Genomic DNA, 25,563 nt, shown 5'->3' with positions numbered 1-25,563 from the left:
TGCAAAGGCAAGAGGGCTTAACTGCAGAAGCTTATAAAGTTTCTTGCTGAAGTGGACCCATGAAATTTACTCTTCATTGCAGAATCTCACAGATAGAAGTATGAGGTCAGTAATACATTAATTCTATGTCAACAGTCAATGTCACCTCCTTGCTCTATGTATCATTCTCCTCATTTATACACTAAAAAATCATTTATCCTCCTAGCTACAGTCTCATATGGGGGCTTGTTTTCCGTTGTTTTTTGTAGCATTATGCTCAGTCTGATCTTATCATCTAGCACTCCTTTGTATTACATCTATACAGTCTATCTGTAGAACTGTACTGTAGCCTATTGTTCATTTCACTGTGTCTAGCTTTGTATTTTGGGGGTTCTAAAGTGCATGTTGTTCAGGTGAGCAAGGCAAGGCAGCCAGGTTGGACAGTCTGAGCATCACCAACTCTGAGCCTTCTCAGTGTTATTAGTTTTACAGTGAGCTTTGGCATCATTTGCAGAAAAATGAATACAATAGGGCTTTAATATAAGCTTTAATTAAATAGTCTTATCTGTTTGTTGTTTTGTTTGTTTTTTTTTTTTTGTTTTGTTTTGTTTAGTAGGACCAGTGTGTGGGTAAGCATACAGGATGAATGGTGCTCGCCATTCATGACCAGTTATTTAATTTTTCATTTTTATCTTCTTCATTCAGTATTTGGCCTTATACTTTATTTATTTAAAATTAGAAGACCATGGAACGAGGCTGGAATTATTAATTTCCTCATGGAGTCTACTGTAGTACTCAATATAGTGCATCATGCTTTTTTTTAGTGCTTCTGAGACGTTTATTTGAATACATTTTTGACAAACTCCTCTGAAATATATTATGAATATTCCTGTTTTACAGAGAAGGAAATTAGACACAGGGAAACTAAAACTGCAGCTTCAGAGAAGCTAAGCTGAGGTACTATTTGCTTGATTCTGTCATATCCATACCCTCCTCTCCCCCCCCCCCCCCCCCCCCCCCCCCATATTGTTAGGCCTTTTCATGAGTCAATTCATCTTGTTATGTATAAAACTCGTATTTCTCACTTCCCCCCCACCATAGTAAACGTCCTGGAGTGGTTTGAGGAGAGAAAGCACTGGAGGGAGTGGAGCCCTCTACCTGTCAAGAAAGGTGGGCAGTTAGATTTGTTTACCTGTGTCTCTTCCAACCTTATAGCAAGGTTAAGTAAACCATAGACAGAGCTTTTTATAGCCATCACTAAGCGGTAGTTTCCATAAATTTGCTACATTTTAACAATTGAGAATGTAATTGAGAATGTATTATGATCATAGAATGGCTCGGGTTGGAAGGGACCATAAAGATGATCTAACTCCAACCCCCTGCCATCGACAGGGATGCCACCCACTAGATCAGGTTGGCCAAGGCACCATCCAGCCTGGCCTTGAACGCCTTCAGGGATGGGGCATCCACAACTGCTCTTGGCAACCTGTTCCCGTGCCTCACCACCCTTACCATATAGTCATATGGTGCTGTTTAAACATTTTGGTACATGAGGTAACCTCATGTAGTCTGCATGTTGTCATGTATGTCTCTGCACTGTGTTTTGAATTTTCACATTTCAAACTTTTGAATGATATTATTTTTTTTCTCTCTCTCTCTCTCTTTTAGTTTTTTATTATTTATTTATTTATTTATTTATTTTCCTTCCACAAGGGCGTAGTACATACACTGAGAAGCACATGGATTCTTCACTGGCAACTCAGGAGATATATCAGAGTTAAGAGACTTTTTACAGCATTTTGAATCTTTCCCAGTTACCAGCTAAGGCATGTGGTTTCAGCTACCTCATTGCAAAGTCCCAGGAACAGAAGTTTTTAATACAGAACAGGTGCTTATTAGTAAAAAGAGAATCAGTCAATATCTGTACTGAGATGCTTCTAAGACTTCCAAGACTTCCAGACTTGCTGATCAGAGGATATTGAAGAGCCTCAAATCTACAGATGTCCCAGTGATGTTTTGTTTATAGTTTGTTCTTGTTGTATTATTTGTAGCTACTTCACTTGCTAACTTACGTATAAACAAATGAGTAAAGTAATCAGTCATTTTCTCTCTGTAACTTTATGCCTCTCTTTGCTGATTACCTATTTGCTGAAGCACAGGAGAATCTCTTAATTGTTCTTCTAACTCCTGATAACCATCAGAGTTTAAGGTTTTTGCCTGATCAGGTATTGGAGTCACCTAGACTGGTGAGGTATGTACATCCATGCAGGCAGTCATCGACTTTGGGTTCCATGCACCCTGTGACAAACATGGAGCAGTCTCAAGTGTTTCTATACTCTGTATTTATTTATTTATTTATTTATTTATTTATTTATTTATTTATTCCCTGCCTTCTGTTGGCAATGAAGGGGTGAAGTTGAGACTTCAGTGACGGCAAGATTGCTTTGGGGGCCACAGTTTACTTCTCTTCCCATCTGGGAGAACTAGTGCAATTGTCTATTGTGCAAGACAAAACATGGCTAAAATGACATTTTCAAAGTTCCTTAAGGAGCCATGCTGTGCTGTTGAAAGTGGCCAACTAGAACAGTTTGATCTTCTGTCTTGGCAAATGTACCAGCTCTTCACAGTAAGTTCACAAAATCAGTCAACAGAGTGAATGAGTTTTTTGAGATGTCACCTGTGAATATTACACTTGTGTGAAGAGTGCATGGTCAATTACTACTAGTGAATAGTAAAATTGCTACTAATGAAAGGTGAAATTAGCTTAAGTGATTTGCTCCACACCATTTTCAATCTCTCTGGCAGATGCTAGGATAAGATCTGCTTCTTCAGAGGGGACCAAATTATAGGAGCTGCACATTAATTTTTCCTGTTTCTCCTTGTTCATTTTTTTATTAACTCTAAAAAAGAACAGAAGGTATACAGATAGAAGCTTTTTCTATGTGCTCCTTACTTATTCTCAGAATGTACTTATCTTACGCTCTGAGTGAGAGAGGGTCCTTCGGAGAAAAATAGCCTGCAATTGTAATGAAAGCTGTATTTGTTATTGTCCCTATTCTGCTGAGGTAGGTAGATGTTATCTTGAGTGTTTGGTTTATTGCATCTCATTTTAACGCGGTGAAAGAGGACAGTTTCTAAGGGAGTTGCCAGCCAACCAGAAAATCTCTTCATAGAAGACCCTAGACAATCAAATGGATTTCTATATAGTGAAAGTCTGGTTATTTATTTCCTACATGAATAAAACCTAATGAAAGTGAAAATGTTTTAGATAATATCTGTCATTTTTGAGTGGTTGTAAGATCTAGCTTTATTTAAAAAATGCTTGCGCTGCTTCAAAAAAGCTGGTGATAATTGCATCTAGATGAGAAAGAGGAACTTTTTATCTTTGTGCAAATAGTAAATATTTTTTTCGGCAGCCTCTGTTTCTTGGGTTTTCAGGAATTAAAAGGAAACCAACAAGACTTTCAAAACTTGTAGCAGGCGAATGTGTTTAACCTATGTCACAAAAATTGCATAAGCTTGGCTACTCCACTCAAGTCTTTCTTCCTGCTGTATTTTTTCTAGTCTAAGCCTGCCAGTACATTGTTTGTGAACGTTGGCAGAGTTAGCTCTACTGTTTCTAACACAACTAAGAAATGACTTTTCCTTTATTAGGTGCCATTTGACTAGCTAACGAGGAAAAATGAAGAGGGTGTATCTTTTGTTAAGTCCATACATCCTCCCTAGTCTTGAAGAATCCTGTTAATGAGTGGTGTTGGTTAGGCTTTTTAGCTGGTGGGTGTCTCAGCTGAAAATTTTGTATTAGTAATGTGCAAAAATTTTAAGATGATATCAATTTAATTTTAAATTAAATTTAATTTAAATTTAAATTTAATTTTAATTGATTTAATTTTAAATATTATGATGATATAAGGTAAGATGATATAAGGTAAGAGCAGTATAGATTATTCGTTACCAAAATAATGTGAACAAGATAAGAATATTTATCTGGAAGCAGAAAAGTCATCTGTCACCTCGTGAAGGGCCTTTTCACTTTCTCCTAAGCTGCTCTACTTGTATTTAGTCTGAGTTGTCACATGCTCAACTCTGTGAACTTCTGCACAGCCAGGGAGCTCCCTTCTGAGGGCCACTCAGCAGGCATAGTATGCTTCTTGTCCTTGTGTCCTGGGCTGTCAGGCCCGCTAGCACATATGCCATCCTTGCTTAAGGTGAGGGGAGAAATGTCTCAAAGATTTTATCAAGGGTTATTAGGTTTTGGTGAGAATAGATCCCCGCTATCCCCAAGGTAAAGCTGCCCACTAATTTTATGTTAGAGACTTCGCAGCAGAAAGAGAAATGAATTAAGTGCTTAAATAAGGAAAAACAAAGACATTTTTCTTTGCAAGCCTTCTAGGGTTGCAGTTTTATAATTGTTTTGTTTCGTCTTTCATTAAGGAGGAGCATAACAATCTGAAATTGATAAAACCATTTCTGGTAAAATATTTTTACATTCTCTTTAATATTCTCTGGGGTGCATGTTTAGTAATACTAATTTTTAATGTCTACTTTTTTACATCTAGTATTAGAAAGACACTTGCTTTGTGCAGGAGAATTTACTGCTGTAAATGGTTGTCTCCATTAAAGGAGAACCTGGGAAACCTTGCCATTTTGATGGTAATTTGACATCATTTCTTTCTCTTTTAATTAAGATTTTACTGATTAACACATAGGGCAGTTACCTGAGTCCTCCCCACCCACCCCCTGCACTCCCAATCCCATATACCCCATATATTCCTCTGGAGTATGTAAAAGCCTTCTGGTAGTGTATTACTAATGCATCTATCTTTTGTTGTTTACTCTTCTCATTGTCTTCATGGAAGGCAACTTTTATTTGTAGCTGGTTTCATTTTGATAAAAGTCCTTTAGAAAACAAGTACCATGATTCCCTCTGTCAGGAAGTCATGCATCAAAAAAGGTGCTTTGCACTTAGAGAACAGTGAGGTTTGCAGTAGTTATTTTTTTCTTTTTTTTTTTTTTTCTGAGTTAATTCCAGAAGTTTAAATCTGCCTTGGTGAAAGCTCTAATATGCAGAAATGATTTGGTTTCATGATAGAAAGTGCCATTTCACCTGGAGAGTGTAAATTCCAAACTGGATGAAATGTGCATTGTCTTTTAAAACAAAATGAAAGATAACCTTAATGATTGTATGATAAACAAAAAAAGTCTAGTAATATTTTAAATGGTCAGCTTTCTTTTTGGACTATAGAAAGAATTTTGTATTTCTACGTATTTGTTACTAAGTACAGAGTACACATTTCAGAAAGTTGAGAAGACATGAATGGTATAATGTGATTTTTCTGAAATAATTGCAAGCCAGCAATACAGGACCCTTCCTAGGAAGCTTTATATGAGCTTTCAGGGTGTTCAAATTAATCCTCAAAAGGGAGATTTCTATAAAGACTCATCTTAGGTAAATAACTCAAATTAGTTGATTTATGTAAAATGTTTCTAGAACCTGTAAATCAACAGAACTGGAAAAAAAACAGGAGGCAAGCGAGTGTGAAGAAGCAAACACATGCTTTAGATTGAGTATTAATTTTTTTATCTTGTTATTTGTGCTTAAATTTAGATGCATCTGTAAAACCGGCCTGATGATTTGAATTTAATTGGCTGCAATAGGTGTGAGGGGTCCTCAAATGCCAAAATTAAGCACACTGCAATCATATGCATGCACACAGAAAGAGGTTACATTTTGACTTTTAAAGCACTGAGAAGTAGCTCTCATGCATTAAACAGTATTTTGTAAAAGAAGATGAAAGCAAAACTAAGAATGTTCTTTTGGTCTATTTGGCAATTAAATGATGCATGTATTGTTTTTTCTTCCTATTTGGTTTAGTGGGATTGTGATGAAGAGGGAGTGTGTATTTCCACACATTTATTGCATTGCTAGTATTCTTACAGGAAAGGACTCCATGTACTATCACTAAATATTGTTCCAAGAAGCAATGACATGACTTTCTTGCCATGACGAATAGAGGACTTGCTCTTTGCTAAAGGATTGTACTGATTGCTGCTAATCTTTAGCCACTGACTGTAGGTTCATCAAAGCTGCAAATGCAGGAAACAGTATTTGCATAAATTTTGAACTGGTAAATAAGTATCTTCTTTATAACTTTAAGTGTTGGCAGTGATGTTTTTAGATGAACTTTATGCTCTGTTTACTATAATTCCTTTGTTTCTCTCTGTCCTCCCTTTCCCTCCTGCCCCCATCTTTATGCTCTGTTTACTATAATTCCTTTGTTTCTCTCTGTCCTCCCTTTCCCTCCTGCCCCCATCAAATTGAAATGCCAAGGAAAACACTGATTCTTTGATTGTTGTGGTGTGTAAAGAGTTACCTATGAATTAGGAGGCAGATTTTCATGTGACTCATTAAATGGATAGTGTTTAGTGCTCTTGTTCATTCACCTAGCCCATACTCAATGCATCATGCTATGCAGTGGCTGCCAAATGGGCTGGATTAAATCCCTAGGTTTCCATTTAATTTCCAACTATCACTAGGCATTGTCTCTAGACATTAGCTATGTTTTTTGTTCTCAGCTACAATTAAAAAGCATGTGTATTCTATTCTTTCTGCTTAGTTTGTAAGACAGCAAAATATTAATGGATAAAAATATTTTCAGAAAAGTAGTGGTTGCAGTTATTCCAAAAGAAAGTATTGCTAGCCTTATGCATCAAACTTCAGATAACGTTGATAGCAACACAGACCAGATCTGAAAAATACTAATCAAACTCATATATTCGTAAGTCATTGAGCAGATATGCATGTTGGAAGATAATGATCTAGAAAAACACTTAACTCTCCTTAACCTCCTTTACTACATAGGACATGGGCTTTAGTTCTTCTGCCTTTAGCAGAGGATATGCTCAGAATTAAACGTGTTTGGGTTCCTTGTTCAGTGAAAATCAATTTCAGTACGTGTTTAAATATCATGAGAGTTTTAGTAAGAGGCAAAGTACGGTCAGTTCAGTTGTAAATGGGCTGTATTTCAGTACTGTCAGTGGTCATTGCAAGTTCAGAAAGGTCTTTCGTGGAGCTATGAATTGCTGTTTTTTGCTTTCCATCTATTTTCCACTTCCTGTTAAACTAATGATCTGTGTGGAAGCATTAATGTTAAATGTTAGTAAAGTAGTAGTATGACTATTCGAAGATTCCTGTTTCTAGGTTACTATACTAAATGAAATAATGGTATTAATTGATTTGGTGGTATTTTACAGTGAGGAAACTATCACTTCAGGAGCTGCATAGATGCTGTGTTTGCATTGGTGGTGGGGTGGGGGACATCTTCTTTTTTATTTATTCTAGCTGTTCCCAAGGAATGGATGCAGAAGGGATGCTCTTATACAGTTGAAACCTTTAGAGGAACTTTCACTAGGGTATTAATGCAGCTGTGTAACCTAAGTATTAATTAAGGCCTCAAATATTAGCATAAGATGAATGTTCTCAGTAATGCTGCTTTTCAGAATTTCCTTCTTTGAATTTTTTTCCACATTTCCACAGTCTACTTTCCCCAATGGCACATTTCATATTTTAATTTCATGTTTTCCCCCTCTATTTATATGACTTCTTTTTTAGGCACCTTTACCTGTTAAGTTTCCCTGTTCTTCCTAGTTTTCAAAGTCATATTTTTTAAATGAAAGCAAAAGGTGCTGGAGCATAATCAAAAGATCATTTTCTTTACCACCTCCTCCAAATATGTGCATGGCTTTGACAAGTGGAATGGCAAACTTACTAAATGGCCATGGCACGTAAAATGATGTAGCACAGAATGAATCATTTTTAGCAGCCCTGCCTGATGAAGTAGGAGATGTTCTCATATAACTGGAACCATCCACCTGCTTCTCTTCATTACATCAGTGTTACTCTGTTCTCTGCTCTGAACTCTGAGAGCTACTGAGCCACCCACATGTTTAATCTATAGAAATCATTCTGAAAATTGTATTCCTTACTGTATATCATTTGATATGTTTTAACCATTTTATGTCATCAGATAATTCAGATTTATTTATTTTTAATGAGGCCACTTATGTTAAATCAGAAATATATTCAGTGGTCTGGATTGGAGTTGTAAAATTCTGCAAATTCAGATTTGAGTCTGTGCTTTAAATATGGATTTTATATTTTATGTCAGAGATTGTAATTTGGTTTTCAACAGCATGTCGTATTTAATTTATTGGATATAGTGTCTTCTTACTATCTTTTTATTATGAAAATAGTTTAATCAATTGTAGGAACAAATACTTGATTAATCTTCTTTTCTCTTGACCTTTTGTAAGAACAACAAAATGAAGTCTTACTATTTCAGAATATTAAATGTGCTTTTAAGAAACGTGACCATTTTAAGATGTACATGAACATTTTTGTATTGACTTTTTACTGAGTATTCATAGATTATTCATATAACGTTTTCCCTGCTCTCTATTTTTAAACAATTTTCCACTTAGCTTATAAAATGCTTCCATTCTCTTGTTTGCACCAGATGTGGTAGTCATGGATGTCACTGGTGACAATTCCCAGGAATTTAATGGGTTACCCATCTCTGCTGTACCTCTGAGCCTGCATCTGTACTGCTGTCCCTGCAGGCCATCCAGACAACTTGTCCATTCCCCAGGGCAAACTCATTCTATCTGGAGCTGCTTCGTCATAGCAGGCAGTCCATATTGTAACCATTCTCCATGGTGTGGAAAAATAAGTAAAGTGAGCCTGTTCTAATAATAATAATAAGAGAGGAAGCTTATCCTGAAGTCAATGCTACAACTATACTGCTCGTGCTCCTTGTTTAGCAAATAGGGTATTTCTACACGGATCATAGTCAGGGCAGTTACTAAAGTGCAAACAATCCTTGACATAGGACGTTATGAAGGTTAAAAGCCTCTGGCATAATTTTGCTGTTGATGCCCTATATACACTTCTTTCAGAGGGCCTTTTGAACATCATCTTTCCTTGGAGCCTGAAATTTTTTACTCGGATGGGCACAAATCTTTTAGGGCAGTCATACTATTTCATTTTCTTCATGCGGTGTAAGTGAGAGAATTGATGACTATATATTCCCCACTTCCTAATTCAGTGGCTTTTCAGAGAGAAAATGCACCTAGATGTGTTCCCCCCAGGCATCTAAATAAGCAGTTTGGCAACAAAAAGTTGTGGACTGCTGAGCACATCTGGACAACAAGTGCACACATCACAAAAACAATCCTACAACTGCCTTTAATCTGTCCTCTATATATGCCAAAGGTTTACCGTTTCCTTTGCTAATGTTTTCATAATTCAGGACTGTAATTCACCTGGGGGTCGCTGGTGCTCTGTCAATGTTTAATTGTTCTAATTATTTAATTATCTGCTCTGGTGAAGTGGTAAAGCTTTGACATTTCACATTTTCCCTAGGAATATGCATCTGTAATCTGTTGGATATATCAATCTCTGTATTTGTTAAATACTGGGTAAAATGATTCAGTAAATCCAGTCTTCTAGTGGTAATGAGTTCATTGTCAGTGATTCCTTTTACTGGGCCACTCAGTCACTTTATTTTTTTTATATTTCTTTTAGCCTCTATATCTTTGTGAGAGGTTTCCTCTTTAAAACAAGTCTTCTTACCTTTTGATTTGCTGGTGAAACAGAAGGGATAAAAAGGATATGTTGTGTGAGATTTTTGAAGGCTAATCCAATTAAACTGGAAAGTTGCTTTACAGTGGGTCCCTTTGAAAGACAGGTGAGAAGCACAGCCTCATCAAGCAAGAAATTTATCTTGTATATAGATTGTTAATTCTGTATTCAGATATCATAGCAGTCACTGGTGAGTGACATTTTAGGGAAGAGCTGTAACATGATGCGATTAAAGCTTTGTATTCAAAAAAAAAAAAGGTAAAAAGAAAAAAAGAAAAAAAAAGGAAAAAAGTGTTCTTCCATAATTTTTTTTATGCATGTTGTCTGTTTTCATTGAAGAAGCAGAGAAAGTAAATTCCAGTCAAGCTTTCATATAGTATATGTTTCTGTAATAAAGAAAAATTGAAGAGATGAGGCTCTTAAATGCTATTTACTATTAAGAATTTTCTTATATGTATTTTTTGTTTTTCTCTTACTTATCTAAGACTGGGAAAGAAAATGTTAGTATTTACATAAACATTTTTGTTATCTGGGTAATGCCAGTTGTTAAATGAAAGGTATTAGAGAAAAATGCCTCAGGACAAAGCTATTCCTTCAGTTTTGAAATTAAAACAACTCTTGGAAAGCTGCAGAAGACACGTTTGCTTTGAGTACAGAAAGATCAGTAGAAGATACCACAGTTCCACTAGTAGTAGCAAGGTAATGCCTGTATCCTTATTGTGATGGGGTTAAGTACCATTTATTCTCCATTTTCTTTTACTGAAGGCAAAGGAAGAGGATCCTTTTATTTCATCAGTAGTGTTTACTTGGGTGATAGCATTTGGGAGCGTGGGGGGAGAGGGGGTGGTGCAAAATAATTGCTTTACAAGAAGAAAAATAATGTACAAGTTCCTTTGAGTAACTTGGAGAATTTCTGTGGCTGTAGGTGTAATTATCACCATTCATGAAACCAACTCAATAAGCTCCTGAAGATCTATGTTTCTCCTCACCCCACCTCCCATGTGAAGGGACTGCGATCTTGTTGTAATGATAGTTACAAGTCTTGGCCTCATTTTAGCACCCTCTGTCATCACTTTACTGATGTCCAGTGTACACTAATAATAAATCTACAGGAGCAGAATACAACTTCTTTCTAAAGCTACAGGAGCAGAAGGAAGCTTCTTCTTACTAAGGGCTTAATGCAGAAAATTGGTTGATTATCTGGACAGGAGAAATCATATACAAACAGAATAAGTAATGCCAGAGGAGAAACTGGAAAACATAAAATCCTCCAGCCTCCACCAACACTGTGACGATTTAGGCCTAGGGAACATGTTTCTTGATGTGAGCTTTAATTTTCTATCTTTCTATAGGCGAGTGTGCTTTCTTGATAAAGCTCTGGACTGGGACTTGGTAAACATGCACCAGAAACTTATCTAAGACACTGAGAGATTTGCTGGGGGATGCTGAAAAAGTCACTCATTCAGTCTATTCTGTATATATATATATTTCAATTTATTAAGGCATTATGTATTGAATTACCTTGTAAAGATAGTGTCTACAGACGAAAAGTCTGTATTGTAACATAGAGCTTATTATTTCCACAGCTTATTACATTTTAAAGAGTATGTTTTTGTGAAATAAAGCTATACTAAATTCTACAGGTTAGCTGGGTTCCTGACATAAGGCTGGGATTTGTTGTGAGACACAGAGAGGACGAAGAGCAAATTTTACTGTTATTGTTTCTAGGCTGGTGAAGCTAGAAATGCATTTAAGCTCCCAGGTCTGGCCACAACTTGGTCATGGCAAGTCTTACCAGACACCAGACCCCATCTTCTCTGCAGTTTTATCAATCTGGGGAAATGACTTATGGGCTTCCTTCTAAGCTTCCTTACCCTGCATAGCGTAGACATGCCTACAAGGTGAGGTTTTGTGATGCAGCCAAGCCAGTGATACCCTTTGTGACTTCAGAATGAGGCAGTCCACCCCTAACTGCCCTCCTACTACAGCTGTTGTGCCAATACAGATTCTTGTCTGATCCCACAATATGTCAGTTTAGGGAGTTAAACCAGCATAAAACTATTTATGGTTAACTTGTGTGGTTATTTTTTCTCCTGGTTAATGTTCTCATATTGAGTTATCCTTTGAATCCATTTCAACCTGCACCCTGCCAAGAAAAAAATGCAGAGCAAAGCAGTAAGCTACATTTCTGTTTTCTTTTTATAAAAAGATCTGAAAATTAAATTAAAAAATAAATAAATAAGATATTGAGTACAGTTCTATTTAAAAAGAAAATCTTGCACAATCATTTTTTGTGCTTGCCTATTAAAGCAAAACCTATGTGAGAACGACTTTTTACATAATCTATAATGAGACTGTAGATAGGAAAAATGCTATTGAGAGTGTAGTAGGCCATGTACAAGCCTTGGAACGCATTTTTCCAACATAAAGTTATTTACCAAGACACTTTCACCTTTGAACTTCCTTAATGTAATCTCATTTCACAGAGTGGAAATGCCTTTCAGAGATCTTATGCTCTGTAATGTGAACACACTGACATGTATCTGATAAAGCAGTGGCATTAACTACCACTAACACGGCACTAACAACCTCATTTTGTTGTTTACATCCTTCCTGTCTGCCAGGTGTAGGAAAGGAGGAGGAGGTGGCCAGTCACAGGTGGGTTTCTGCAGAACAAACAGAGACTGACAGAAAAATGGTAAGCTACCCACAAAACCTGATCTGTTTTCATATACTGTATATGGAGTAAACTCAAAATAAAGACTTTTTTTTTTCAATAAGCAAAAGTAGTTTTCACTAAGGATAGCAACCATATACTCCCTGAGAGGATGTCAGCAAAATCCACAGAGATTTATCTTTTCTTCTACTTTTTTTTTTTCTGAAAAAATGATCCTTGATCCCTAATTACTATTATAATTTAGTAGACTTTCTTCTCTCCCTTTCCCCAGCTTTGCTTTAATTTTTGCTTTACTTAGAAAATAATACCCTGAGTTTTCTTGCAATATTTTGCACTAGCAAATTAGCCAACCAAAAACATAGTGGGAATAACTTTAGAAAAAAGATGAATATTCAAAAATGCTGTGACTTAGGGGAGCTGTGGGAATGAATGCCAATGGGTACATTTTTATTTTCCTTTGTGCTGAGTGTAGGAATGATTCATTTCACTGTTGGTTAAAAGTCCATTTTATACCACTATATAAGACATTTATATATTCACTGCCAGGATTTGACATAGCATCTTGGATATGATTGTGATTTAAGAGCTTGCTTTACAAAATATGAAGCTTGTCACCCTTCAATTGCATGTACTCAGCAAGGCCACCCTAGCAAATGGGTCAAAAGAAAATCCCAGCTCAGGGTATCCTTATATACATCTTCCCTGTCTCCTGTACAGTTTTTAAATTTGGGTATTGCAAATGGCCTCTAGCTTTAGAAAGGAGAAGAAAAACAAACAGAGGACCTGAATCAGTAGTATGCTCTTATACCAATGCTTTTAAATTTCATGATTTGAGAAGCTGGAATTAACACTACAAGACTAGCTTGTTGATGAAAAATTTATTATATTTAGAAAGCAGTTTTTAGTGAGACACCAAAAGAGTTGACATATAGTCCACACTGGCCTTTGCAGCTAGCTGTGCTATGATTTACATTGTCTTCTGTAACAGTGCTGATTTTTATTACATGTGTAGTTTTAGCTTAGTAGGCTAGAAGGAAATTATTTCAATAAATAGAATAAATAGGCTCTTTTTATTACGAGATTTTCTTTCTTTCCCTTGATGTATAGTTATAGTTTTTTTTTTTTTTTTTTTTTTTTTTTAGGAGGGTAATGGTTTTGTTAGTTTTAATCTAAATTAGTTATCTTTGCAATTCCTTCAACTATGCCAAAAAATGCTGGATTTTCATTATAGATGCAAACAAATCTGTGAGAAAGCAAATGCTTTGGAATAAAGCCTAATTATTATGGCTTCATCTTGCAAATGAAAGATGTGACTTAAACTCTTCTTTCAAGCTGAGATTTCCTTTGAAACAGTCTTTCAAAGTGTACAGAACTTGCACACTGAGCAACTGCTTAGATTTCTGGGCATTTGGTCAAAAGGCTCCCCTTGCCTTGGTCTTGCAGATAAACGTGGTTTATATTGCCAAGAAGGGAGCTGCTGAGCCCTCTTAGCGTGTGTGCAGATGGGGAATTCTGCAGCACTGTTGAGTAGGTTGTGAATTCCCCATGGCAGTGACTGCAGAATGCAAACGCTGAGATGTGTCGCTCTGGGAAAGTGGCAGCACTTCCACAAAAAAAGATACTAGTAGCTATTTGGTTTTTTATCAGTAAAGATAGCATTTTTAGAAGATCTCTAAGACATGTCGGATGAGAAGAAACTTATTTTTCTCAGATTTATACAGGCAAACTCTGGTTAGACTTCATTTTAGATACTCTGTATGCCTCAGAGCCTCAGTGTGATACTCCATGACTTGTAGCTAGAGATTAGTCCCTGATTAAAAAGCATGAAGGTGCTGTTATAGGTTTAACACCTTGTCTACTTCTGATACTGTATCAAACTAATTAGATCAATTCAACTTTGCTTCTTCTGAAAATGTTTGGAAGAATTTAATTTGCTTATCTCCTATTTGTTTTGAAGTTATATTGTCACCACTGGATACTTGCTTTGGTTTCAATCATAGAACTTAAAATTTAGCAAATACCTGGAACGTGTGGTGGTGTTACCTTACTGGACAGATAAACTCACCACAACTGCTCTCCCCCTCCCCCTCCTCAAAGGAAGAGGGGGAGAAAATATGACGGAAAAGGACTTAAGGGTTGAGATAAGGACTGAGAGATGGAGATTGCTCTACAATTATCATAACAGGCAAAACAGACTCAGCATAGGGAGATTAATGTAGTTTATTGCCTATCACTAGCAGACTAGAACAGTGAGAAACTAAAAGCTAACTACAAACACCTGCCCCCCATCCACCCTCTTCTACATCCTCCCCCCAAGAGGTGCAGAGGACCAGAATGGGACTGAGGTCAGTCCCTAACTCTTCGTCTCCACCTTTCCTTCACGGTCACTCCTGGCTCACTTCATGGCCCCTGCTCCATGCGGGGTCCCTCCCACGGGATGCCGTCCTTCCCGAACTGATCCTGTGTGGGCTTCCCACAGGTAGCAGCTCTTCAAGAACTGCTTCAAACATGGATCCATACCATGGGGTCCCTCCGTCAGGAGCAAACTGCTCCAGCACGGATCCCCCACAGGCGGCAGCTCCCCCCAGACCCCCTGCTCCTGCGTGGGCTCCTCTCCACGGGCTGCAGCTCCTGCCCGGGGCCTGCTCCTGCGGGGGCTCTCCATGGGCCGCAGCCTCCTCCAGGCCACCTCCACCTGCTCCACCGGGGGCTCCTCCACGGGCTGCAGCGTGGAGATCTGCTCCATGTGGGACCCATGGGCTGCAGGGGGACAGCCTGCTCCACCAGGGGCCTCTCCACAGGCTGCAGGGGAACTTCAGCTCAGGGGCCTGGAGCACCTCCTGCCCTCCTTCTGCACTGGCTATGGGGTCTGCAGGGCTGCTTCTCACTCCTTTCTCTACCAGCTGCTGTTGTGCAGCAGTTCTTCTTCCCTTCCTTAAATCTGCTCTCCCAGTGGCCCAATGAGCATCCCTCACTGGCTTGGCTCTGGCCAACAGTGGGTCCCTTTGGAGCTGGCTGGAGCTGGCTCTTATCTGACATGGGACAGCTGCTGGGCTCTGCTCACAGAGGCCACCCCTGCAGCCCTCCTGCTGTGAAGCCCTTGCCACATAAACCCAGTGCATCTCCATGAATAATTACACTTTTCTGCCCTGCTTTTTTAATAGTTTATTTGTGTTGAGCATGGTTCATTTTCTCTATAAAGAAAAACAAAGCATATTCTTTCTTTTCCTTTAGATAGATGTCCTTCTTTTATTCTATAGGCAGATTCTATTCTATGTCTCTTCTGTTATTCTGTAGGCTCCCTAGGGAAGCAGTCACGGCACCGAGCCAGCTAGAGTTCAACAAATGTTTGGACAAGGCTCTCAGACATATGTTTTGTTTTTAGGGTGGTCCCGTGTGGAGCCAGGAATTGGACTCTATCCTTGTGGGTCCCTTCCAGTTTGGGGTATTCTGATATTCTGCTTCATTCCATTTTAACAGATCTCCTCTGTTGAATGTCTTTAACTGATCCAAATGAAAGATTTTAATGTGGTATTGAAAGCAAGAAGGTGTGAGAGGGAATTAAAAGATTGTTAGCATACAGCAAGTCACTGGAACTAAAGATGCTTTGCAATAATTTCCTTTATTGTCCCTTTGGGAAAGAATTGTATCTGCTTGTTTACCTAGAATGCTCTTAGCTCATCCCTCTTAGGATTTAGTGGGTATTGAAAACAGCAATGTGTGGAGGCCAGATATATGCTAGAAGGATAAGAATGCCTGCATTTTGCCATGGGAAGTGGAATTATATCTCCATCCTGTGCACAACAAGCTATTTATCATGCTCAGAAAACAGCAGTAGGTAACAAACTTGAAACATTTGCAGCTAGGAGACCATTTATATCTTCCCAAACATTATTTTTGTGAAGAAATGATTCTCACCATCATATTATGTTGTGTTCCAGTTTGCTGTGGAGTCCTTCAGTCATCTTGTATTATATCTTGTTGCACTTAATCTATGCAATTGATGTACAGTTATTGAAAACGAAACAAAAATGAAATTGAAACGAGAGATGAAAAATGAGAAATTGAAAATGAGAAATTGAAAACGAGAGACGTATTATCTCTTAAGTTTCTCTTTATCTCTATTTAAGATCGTTTAGTGTTTGTTACAGAATCGTTGACCCTTTTAGGGGAAAGATACCCAGCCTGACTGGGGATCAAGTGTTTTGTCTTAAAAGTGGATCAGTTATCGGGAGTATGAGTTGCGGGAGAGGCCTGAGGGCTTCTGACCAGCCAGGGATTAGGAGGTTTAAGCAAGCTGTTCTGACTCAAAGTGGAAGGATTCTGATGTAAAATACTTATGAGAGACTTTGAAAGAAGGTATGTCTTTCAAGCAAAAGGCCTTTGGAATGGAATCCTACTGAGCAGGTATTTGGTCTATCGAAAAAAAAAAAATTCTCAGGTTAGGCATGCACTGTCTCAGTCTAATATCCAGAATTAAATGCAATGCTCTGTAAAAAGATATTAAATCCAAGTCTGTGTGTCATGCCACCAGATCATAGGCTGCAAGAACAGTCAAGGTCACCTAAAATAATGTTCCCCATATGTTTAAAAAACAGCTTCTTCCATGGGAGTGGTTGCTTGTAAATTAAATTAAAATAAAATAAATCCTTGTTAAGGATATAGAAGTAATATGAAATGAACTTAATGAAATAAGTAAATGAATTTGCCAGTTATATGAAACAGAGAATGACAAGATAAACATTGATGGGAACAGAATTAATAGGAGCCTTGAGAGATCTGAAGTATGAGCAGGAAATCAATGAGATTCAGTGTGGAAAAATATAGGCTATTGCACCTGTGGCATAATAATTCATAATTCACAGATTAAAAACAAAGAAACAAAAAACTTAGACCCTTTAATGGATGATAGTAGTACCAACAAATATAGCTGAAAAGTGAGGACACAGGAAAGTGTTGTATAAAACATGGTGCCACTTATATATTTATTCTCATGAAATAACCTTAAGATTTTAATCACTGATAAAATTGTGTAGCATGTGGTCATAGAAAATGAATGTATTTATAGATGATGCCTGAATAAAGTACTGAAGGCATTAGATTTGTGAAATTATAGTTTAGGGATCAACACATTTCCAAAAATATGGAAGTGGTAGTATTCTTTGTTTTGCTTGGCTTCCATGCAGGATGTTAAGGCTGCATTTAGGTTGACCACTAAGAAGAGGTTCCTAATTGTTGCTTTTATTTGAGTGTGGAATAAACTACGGAAGCAAGTCAGTTGTTTAAAAACAACTTGATGATAGCATTAACAAAATTGTGGACCAAAGGACTTGTAGAACTTTCTTTCATTTGAAGAGTTAGGAACTGCATGTCTTACATTTTGCAAGTCATAGAATGAGTGTCTAAAGGTCTACTCCAACTTCCACTTCAAATCAGGGAAACTTTAAAAATTGATCAATCCTTTGAAAAAAGGATGACTTCTCACCTACCCTGTTCTTCAGAAAATCTCCAAGGCTGAATTTTCCATAACCTTCCTGGGAACCTTAATCTGCTACTATGCCACACACTGTGAAAATTTGTTTGGCTTATATCTAGTTGAAGTTTTCCTTGCTGTAATGTGTGCTCATCACCACTTGTCCAATTGCTGTGTCCATCTGATGAGGAATTATAAGAAGGTAACTGTCTAACAGCCCATTGGGTAGCTGAAGGCCACAACTGATTTCTCACTCAGTTGCCTCTTCATAATGATATTTTGGAAACCTATATTTCCAGTCTTTATGTATTCATCCTTTTTGGTCCATTTCTTTGGGATGTGTCTACCAGGATGCTGTGATAGACTGTGCTAGAAGTCTTGCTGACATCAGGATAAAAGACATCCATTGCTTTCCACTGTTCTGCAGACCCAGTCACTTCATCGAGGAAGACAGGTTGGTTAGATACAACTTACCCTTTGTAAATCTGTGACAACTGTTCCCTGCCATCTTGTCTTCCATTTGCCTTTGAATGGATTCCATGTTTGCTTGTTCTACAATTTTCTGAGAGACTGAAGTGGAGCTGGTCAGTGGCCTGTAGCACCCCAGATCCCCCAGGTTTATTGTTCTGAAGATAGGTGTAGTATTTGACTTTTTTCTAGTCATCATGGACTTCTAGTCATCAAGTATTTTTCCCCTTGTGTTCTGATGAAAAATTGAGTTATTCTTTATAAAATTGATTTACCAGAAACTGGTATAATTTCCTGTGAATTAATGTAAAAGTGGTTGGCCTGGGTTAGTTCTAATGTCTTTCTAGCCCAGTGACTGGGACCAGGAATATACATCTAAAAATGAATTTTATAAAGCAATTGTGTAAGTGTACTTTCCCTGAATATATATCTCAGTTTTGAAGAATTTTTAACTCAGTTCTGTTTTGATGTCTGTATTTCATAGCTCTCAGGAGTTTGTCTAACAGATTTTTGAATCTGTCCCAATTTTTAATATCCATAACATCTAGTGGCAAAGAGAATTCAGCATCCCAAGAGAAATAAAACAACAATGTTTCATTTAAAAAAAATATATATATTTTTTTATTTCCTGGACTAACTTTCTGCTGGAACTGTGCCTTCTGTTAGACAGTGTGAGTCAGGATGTATACCATACACTGAACTCTTCCTGAGGAGTCTTTGCGATGCATCTTGAGAGATATTTAACTGAGAGACATTGCTTGTAGGGGAAACTGGGAAAGCCAGCATAGCGTATTTATGTTTCCACAGTGAGGTATTGTAGTTTTTAAACAAAATTGTTGGAGCTCACTTTCTAACCACTCATACGGATTCCATACTAACCTGGTATCCCTTTTTCTGTTGCTGAGCTGCAAAAGCATATTTGGGGGTATCCTTTATTTGGGCCCTATTGCTAGATTTTATCCTAAACTTACTTAGATTTGCCTATTTTAATTTTAGAATAGGTACATCTTTGTCTCCTTGACTTCTAGTCATAGGTTTGAATTGCAACAGTACAATGTGATTACAAACATGAATTTAGGCCTGAAGATGTCCCAGTGCTCTTTGGATAAAAATTAAAATAAATAAAGTAGACCCTTTTCTTTAGGCCAGTGGTTTTTTTTTGTTGTTTTTTTTTTTTTTTTTTTTTTTTCCCCTCATCTTTCTTGCATTCAGAATCTTCATGAAGTGAACAAGGAAGAATTTTAAGGTTTCTTCAAAGCAAGGTTCTTGTAGACCATCAAGAGAATATTGATGATCTAGGGAAGTATTTCCCCCCAACCCCCACTTGGTTGGGAGGGACTTGGAGGTTGATTGATTCCTTGTTCTCTTAAACTTCTGTTTCTTTCATAAATAACAGAGGGGAGAAACAGTTAATAAATTTCTGAAAGTAAATACATATGTGAACTATGTAAATTACATGCTAAAAATATGGAGAAGAATTCATATCCTCGTCTTATAGGGCAACAGTTAAATTATTCTCCTTTTTTTTTCTTTTTAATTATTATTATTTGCACAGTTTAGAGGAGTCACTGTCAAGCATTCTCAGTTCTTGACTGTACCATATATAAGCATGAAGGGACTGAAGTAGTTCATTATTTATTATTGCAGAGATATTTTAATAGCTGTGGTGACAGATAGTAATCCCATTGTGTTAGATACACACAGTTTTGTAAGCATATGGTTTTAATGTTGCTCTAGCCATAATGTTTAGTCAAATAAATGCATAACTACATATTTGTAAATGAAAACATTGGTTTATAATGTCCTTTTTACATCCTGGAGATGTTGCTGGTTGCCAGCTAAATAGCACTAAACACCACTTAGAATGGGACAAACTATTTGGAGTTCTTGGTTCTGCCTTGTTCAGCAAAGAAATTTGCCCAAACTGCTACACACTGGTGGGTGCAATGTAGTCCTTTCTTTTAAATATCCAGCTACTCCTTCTGAAGTTCTCCTCTTTGTTCTCACTTTGGTATTCAGTAACTGAATATTGATATGTGTCCAAAACATAGAGTTTCACATCTGTTCTTTCCTGCCAAAGGCCAAGAAAAATTTCTTGCTATGTGATATTATCATCATATGGAAACTGGCCATTTCACAGTTCTCAGTTGCTGAATATAGTAACTTCTTGCTTTCCTTTTAGTTCAGAGTGAGGTCGCTGTTCCAGGATGGAATACACCGAACACTGATGCTGTGACTGAAGTATATGGGAAATTTAAAGGAAGTATTTGGCATATACCTATCATTACAAATTATTTTAAATTTGTGTAACATATGCCGACATTGACTCTAATAATTTTCCTTCACAAAATTATCTTGAGACTCTTATCACAGTTTTTCAAATCATAAACTATTGTGAAGTTTCTACTTCTAAATTGTACAAGAGAAGAAACAGCATATATCGGCTACATTTCAAAGCAACACTGTCACTGGGCAGAGGAATTTTAAAGAAGTCAAAAGCAGTTTGTCAGATTACCTCATTCAAAGGCAAAAGTGTTCTGGTTCATGGAATAAGTATATTTTTAATAAAAACTATATCTTTTTTTTTTAACTGTTTGTGAAAAGAGTCTAGTTAATAGCAATGAAAAAGTGAAGTCATCTGTTTTTGTATGTATTTACACTAGCTAACATGTTCTGAATAAGTGCTTGTGGAAGCTTCCAACGGGGTGGCAATTACAAGCTGAAAATAGTTTCCAGTATACTATGTCTTTCGTGCTACTGAAGAACAATCTTTATATATGGCTTATTTTTAGCTTTTTTTAATAGTAGAGAACATTCTGTAGTAATGCATTTAGTACATATTTTTAGTAATAATTTTCCTTCAGGAGACTCCAGGTACATGTCAGTTGTAAGGTTTAGATCTTACTGTGTCTTCATTCACAGAATTGGCTCTAGCTGTGCTAGCAGAGTATTGTTTTCTAGCAAGTTTTTAATGGTAGCACTGGTAGCTCTATTTGAAGTGAGTAAAAGAAAACACAAATGGGTCTATTTTTTTCCTAACATAGTTCTTTTGGTCAACTCAAGAGAGAGGTCAATTTATTAGGCAATACATAATCCATTTCTAGCAAGTCAAGAAAATGCCCATTGGTTTTGATTCATTGTTAGTTTGTTATTGTTTTAATTATTGATTTATTTTAGCAAAGATTTCAATCAAAACTCCTAATTACTTATCTTGAAGACAATTACTTTCTATCAGGTTCTCTTTAATGTTATGTAACTTTCAGTGAATGTATAAAAGTTGAAATTTATTTATTTATTTATTTTTAAACACTTTGTGCTTTGTGCTCCAATAACCTCATTTTTTCCATTTAGCTGTATCTTTACTTGACAACTGCAGGAATGATGTTCCCAGAATGAAGAAAAATGGAAAGTTAGTTGGATTTTGACAAGAATGGACCAACCAATAGCAAAAATAATTTACTTTCTTTTGACATAAATGTCAAATATTGAAAGTATTTGACTGCTGCCAAAGCTAGAATGGTATTAAAGACTTCATATTAACTTATACTTTTAGGAAGAAGTTCACTTGAACTTTTATTCTAGGTTTTTCTATGCAGTGCTTTTTTCTAGGTCTTATATTAATGAATTATTTGGCACTATTTTTACATTTGGCTGTAATTTTTCACTGGAAAATATTTTTATACTAAATATATATTATATATAAATATATATAAATATTTTTATACTAAATCTAAGAAAGTGTTTCACTACTTTAGTTATATTGTTACATTTGTTAACAATTTATTTATTTGGATTTTTTTCATAAGCAATAAAAAACAGAGTTAATGTTTTTCACATCAAAGTTTTATTTGCTTTAATGAGAACAATTCCTGTTTAGCTCTGTTTCTGGAAGCTAAGACTGAAAAGAGAAAAAGTATCCTTAGGTCTTCCAGATTCACTTCATAAACACATTGGAAGATTTTGGTGTGTCTGCCATTTTTTTGTGCTTCCACTTGAAATATTCTGAGTGAGAGCTCTGCTGTGGATTCCATATTGAAACATTTACTCAAGATAGATATCTCGCTATTTAAACTATTTCAACTGCATGGTTCCCTGTTTTCCTTCCAATTATTTTTAGCTTACTTACATACAAAATTCTAAAGAATGTCAATTAGACTCATCATGGGCCAAATTACATTTTATTTATCTGAATTAATGTGAATAGGTAGGTTTGTAAATGGGTAGATGCTCATACATCTTTTGTGATATGTATGCAATGCTTGTTATACCATAGTCTCAGTAAACACAAACAATTTTAAACTAATTCAGTTGGAGGAAAACCACCAACATTTCTAAGATTTCTGCTGTAAAACTGAAGTCTCCTGATTGGTTAAAGTAGATCTAAATTTGACCAGGATGCAAAAAGGTAGTTTTGACATTTCTATCACTTTCCTTCTCTTAGTGCTGATGTTCATGAAGTTGAAAAAGCTGCTTTGGCAGAAAAGGGTACTGGGTTTGGTCAGCTGAATCTGTTCTTTTATCTGACATATGTATATGACAAGGGAAGGAGGAGGAAGGAGGAAACTGGGAAAATCAGAAGTGAGACAGCTGGTACTTTTCTATTTGTCACCACTCAGGTAGGTTTAAAGTGATTCTGAAATTACAGCCTCGTGTCCTTCCTTCCTCACGTCCTTCTGTCCTTTTCTCAAAGCATATGCCACCCATGTATAAGAATTACCTTTTCATTTACTCACTAGTTCTGGAATAATGCTTCAATAGGGAATGTATCATCACTTACCTTTCCTTAACATTTTTTTTCCTTAAAAAATAAAACTGTATTTTGATTGTAGCAGCAGAGAGGTTATTGGAAAGTAGTTTGAAGTATTGTGGCTAATGATGGTACAGCCTCCAATGGTATATGAAATAGCAGTGTGTATGGGGAATATTTGATCTGTGGCCAAGGAAAGATTACAAGGCATTATTTATGCAACAGGAATTCTTTGTGTTAAAATTAGGTTAACATTGGAACTTGATTCCACAAAATGTCAGAGTCATGCTAATCTGTGCCAAAATAAAATATTCTGCAGAGCAGCCCCATAATTACAGAAGGAATCTTTTGACATTTTTGTTTCCTGTTTATGAAGGAAAGGTACGGTTTTTTTGCTTGTATGTTTTTGTTTGCTTGCTTGCTTTTGTTTTAATCAGAAAACATTTCTTTGTTATTTTAAATAGAAGTGTAACTGTCTAATAATCCTCAATATACTCAGAAAACCCTAATGTACCAAAAGTTATAGCATTAAAAGACCAATCTTAGAGAATAGTTGCTTTCTGTCTGAGATGACTTATCATTTGCTGAAAGACAGCCGGCGACCTCTGTGGTCACAACAGACAGTTACTGATAGGAGTGAAGCACTGGTAATATCTCCAAGCAGTAAGCAGGAATCTGCTGATATGACTGCCTGTCATACTTGGTACAAAGGCAAGTTCGCTTACTTTTTTCACTCTCCTCCAGTCCACGTGCAACTTTTTTTTTTTTTAAATCAGTAATAATTCCCCTTCATTAAGTATGCAGAAAGCCTTTGGAGAAACTTTCAGTCTCTCCCGAAGTAGGACCATATCCCTAATATGTTGTCAGGCCAAGAGACTATGGAGAAAGCTATCCAAAGGCATATAAAACTGGGGTATCAGCTGTCAAGATAAAGTTTGTATCCTTACTCTGTGATATTCTTATCACTTCATTCTGGTGGGGAAGGCTCTCTAACTTTTCTAGAATGGTGTAATAAGTGGATTTTGACAGCTGCTTCTTTAACCACTGCTATGAAGCTGACCACTGAACTTCTTGTTTCCTGTGCATCCATTGTTGGTCAAAGGTCAACCTAGGCATATAGCTAGCCTTCCTTGATGTACTTTAACTGGCATTAGTTAGCTTGTGCCGGTACAGTCGATCAAATACACGTGCACGCACAGATCCTGAGTTATTCCTAATTTTAATTAACATTTTTATCAGTGATAGGTCACTGAATTTCTGTATCAGCTATTTGAAGAGTGTCTAGGTAGAGAGTGCATTAAAATACCAAACCAAATTTATTTCATCTTTGATGCATTTTTCCTGAAGTACAAAAAAAATATATCCTGCTGATTATAGACTTTTTATTGACTGTACACAATACTATATTTGTTGGATGAATATATAGGTAAAAGAAATTTGACTTCATAAAAATTCATGAATTTATAGATCTTGCTTCTGCTTGTGTAGGCAGAATACCTTTTCACCTGATCGCCTGATGTTGCTGGTATTGGTCAGGCCATCCAAAATCACAGTGGCTGAGATGAAGGGAAAATGGGGGAGTTTCTTCTGGATAAGACCCTTCCCCAAACAGTTCTCCTGTTGTTGGCTACTCACTGCTGCCATACTCTACACTTTGGCATTAAAAAAAAAAAAAAAAGAAGAGAGAGAGAATTCGATACATCAAAATGCCTTTTAATTTTTTGTATTGAGGTGAACATTAATGTCTGGAAAGAAGCAAATTCTCTTCTGTAAAATTCCCCTCATGCTGTTCATGCTGTTTTGTGACTTGCAGTGCTAGTGTGCAGTGGTGGAGCATAGGGCTTCCAAGCCTTCAGTAGTTTGCTTGTGTTCCTGTGCTGTGAACTCTTATTCAGGTAATTGTCTTATCTTGGAAGAAAAGGAGAGAGAGTGAGAAGCTTTGCCCTGCAAACAGCTCATACATGTAGGAAAAAACCTACACCTATATACACCTACTTGTATTTTGTTAGAGATGATTTTTGTGTGTGTGTGTGTGTGTTTGAACTGATATGTCCTTGATCCTAAGAAGAGTATAAGAATGGATTCCACAAGTCATAATTTGGGTACATAACCTGTCTTCTGTTTAAATCTCTAATTTAATCTTTTATCCAACTATTTTTTAGAAATCTGTGTAAATGTAAGATTTGAGCGTTAATGAGCTATACTCAAATACCTATTTTTTTTCTTCTGTTCTTGTTTTTTTTTTTTTTTTTTTAATGTCCTGGAAAGCAGATTCCTTTGTCTTTCTGATTATTTCTCATATTAAAAGGTTAAATATTCTGAAGAAAATGTGACCTTAAGTGTGGTTTGTTTTTTTTTTTTCCCCTGGGAATTGATTTTTATTGAGAAATAATCCTTCTGTTTTTCCTTCACATATATCAGGGCTTATGTCTAATCTTGGAATCCAAAGCCTCTAAAATTGATTTAGATTTATTTTTATTTTTTAATTTTCTTTTGCAGATTGGCATGGCTTTCTAACATCCTACTCAGTATTGCTTAAACTGTAGTATTAACAGTAAACATCTGAGAAAAATGAGATG

General features: G+C 36.6%; 2 long non-coding RNA genes across 2 annotated transcripts; both read left to right on the top strand.

The window, feature by feature from the left end:
* The first annotated feature begins 371 nt into the window (after positions 1-371).
* LOC310895020 lies at positions 372-2,197 on the top strand. Its single transcript, XR_014580359.1, has 3 exons — positions 372-936; positions 1,081-1,149; positions 1,693-2,197. It is a non-coding gene; the product is annotated as an uncharacterized lncRNA (long non-coding RNA).
* Positions 2,198-8,790: 6,593 nt separating this feature from the next.
* On the top strand, positions 8,791-21,811 carry LOC310895017. Its single transcript, XR_014580355.1, has 4 exons — positions 8,791-9,725; positions 12,244-12,317; positions 18,120-18,223; positions 20,420-21,811. It is a non-coding gene; the product is annotated as an uncharacterized lncRNA (long non-coding RNA).
* The last annotated feature ends 3,752 nt before the right edge of the window (positions 21,812-25,563 follow it).

Source organism: Anser anser (genome assembly GCF_964211835.1).
Source record: "Anser anser genome assembly, chromosome: 2".
Taxonomy (NCBI): Eukaryota; Metazoa; Chordata; class Aves; order Anseriformes; family Anatidae; genus Anser; species Anser anser.
This window is presented reverse-complemented; position numbering and strand designations above follow the sequence as displayed.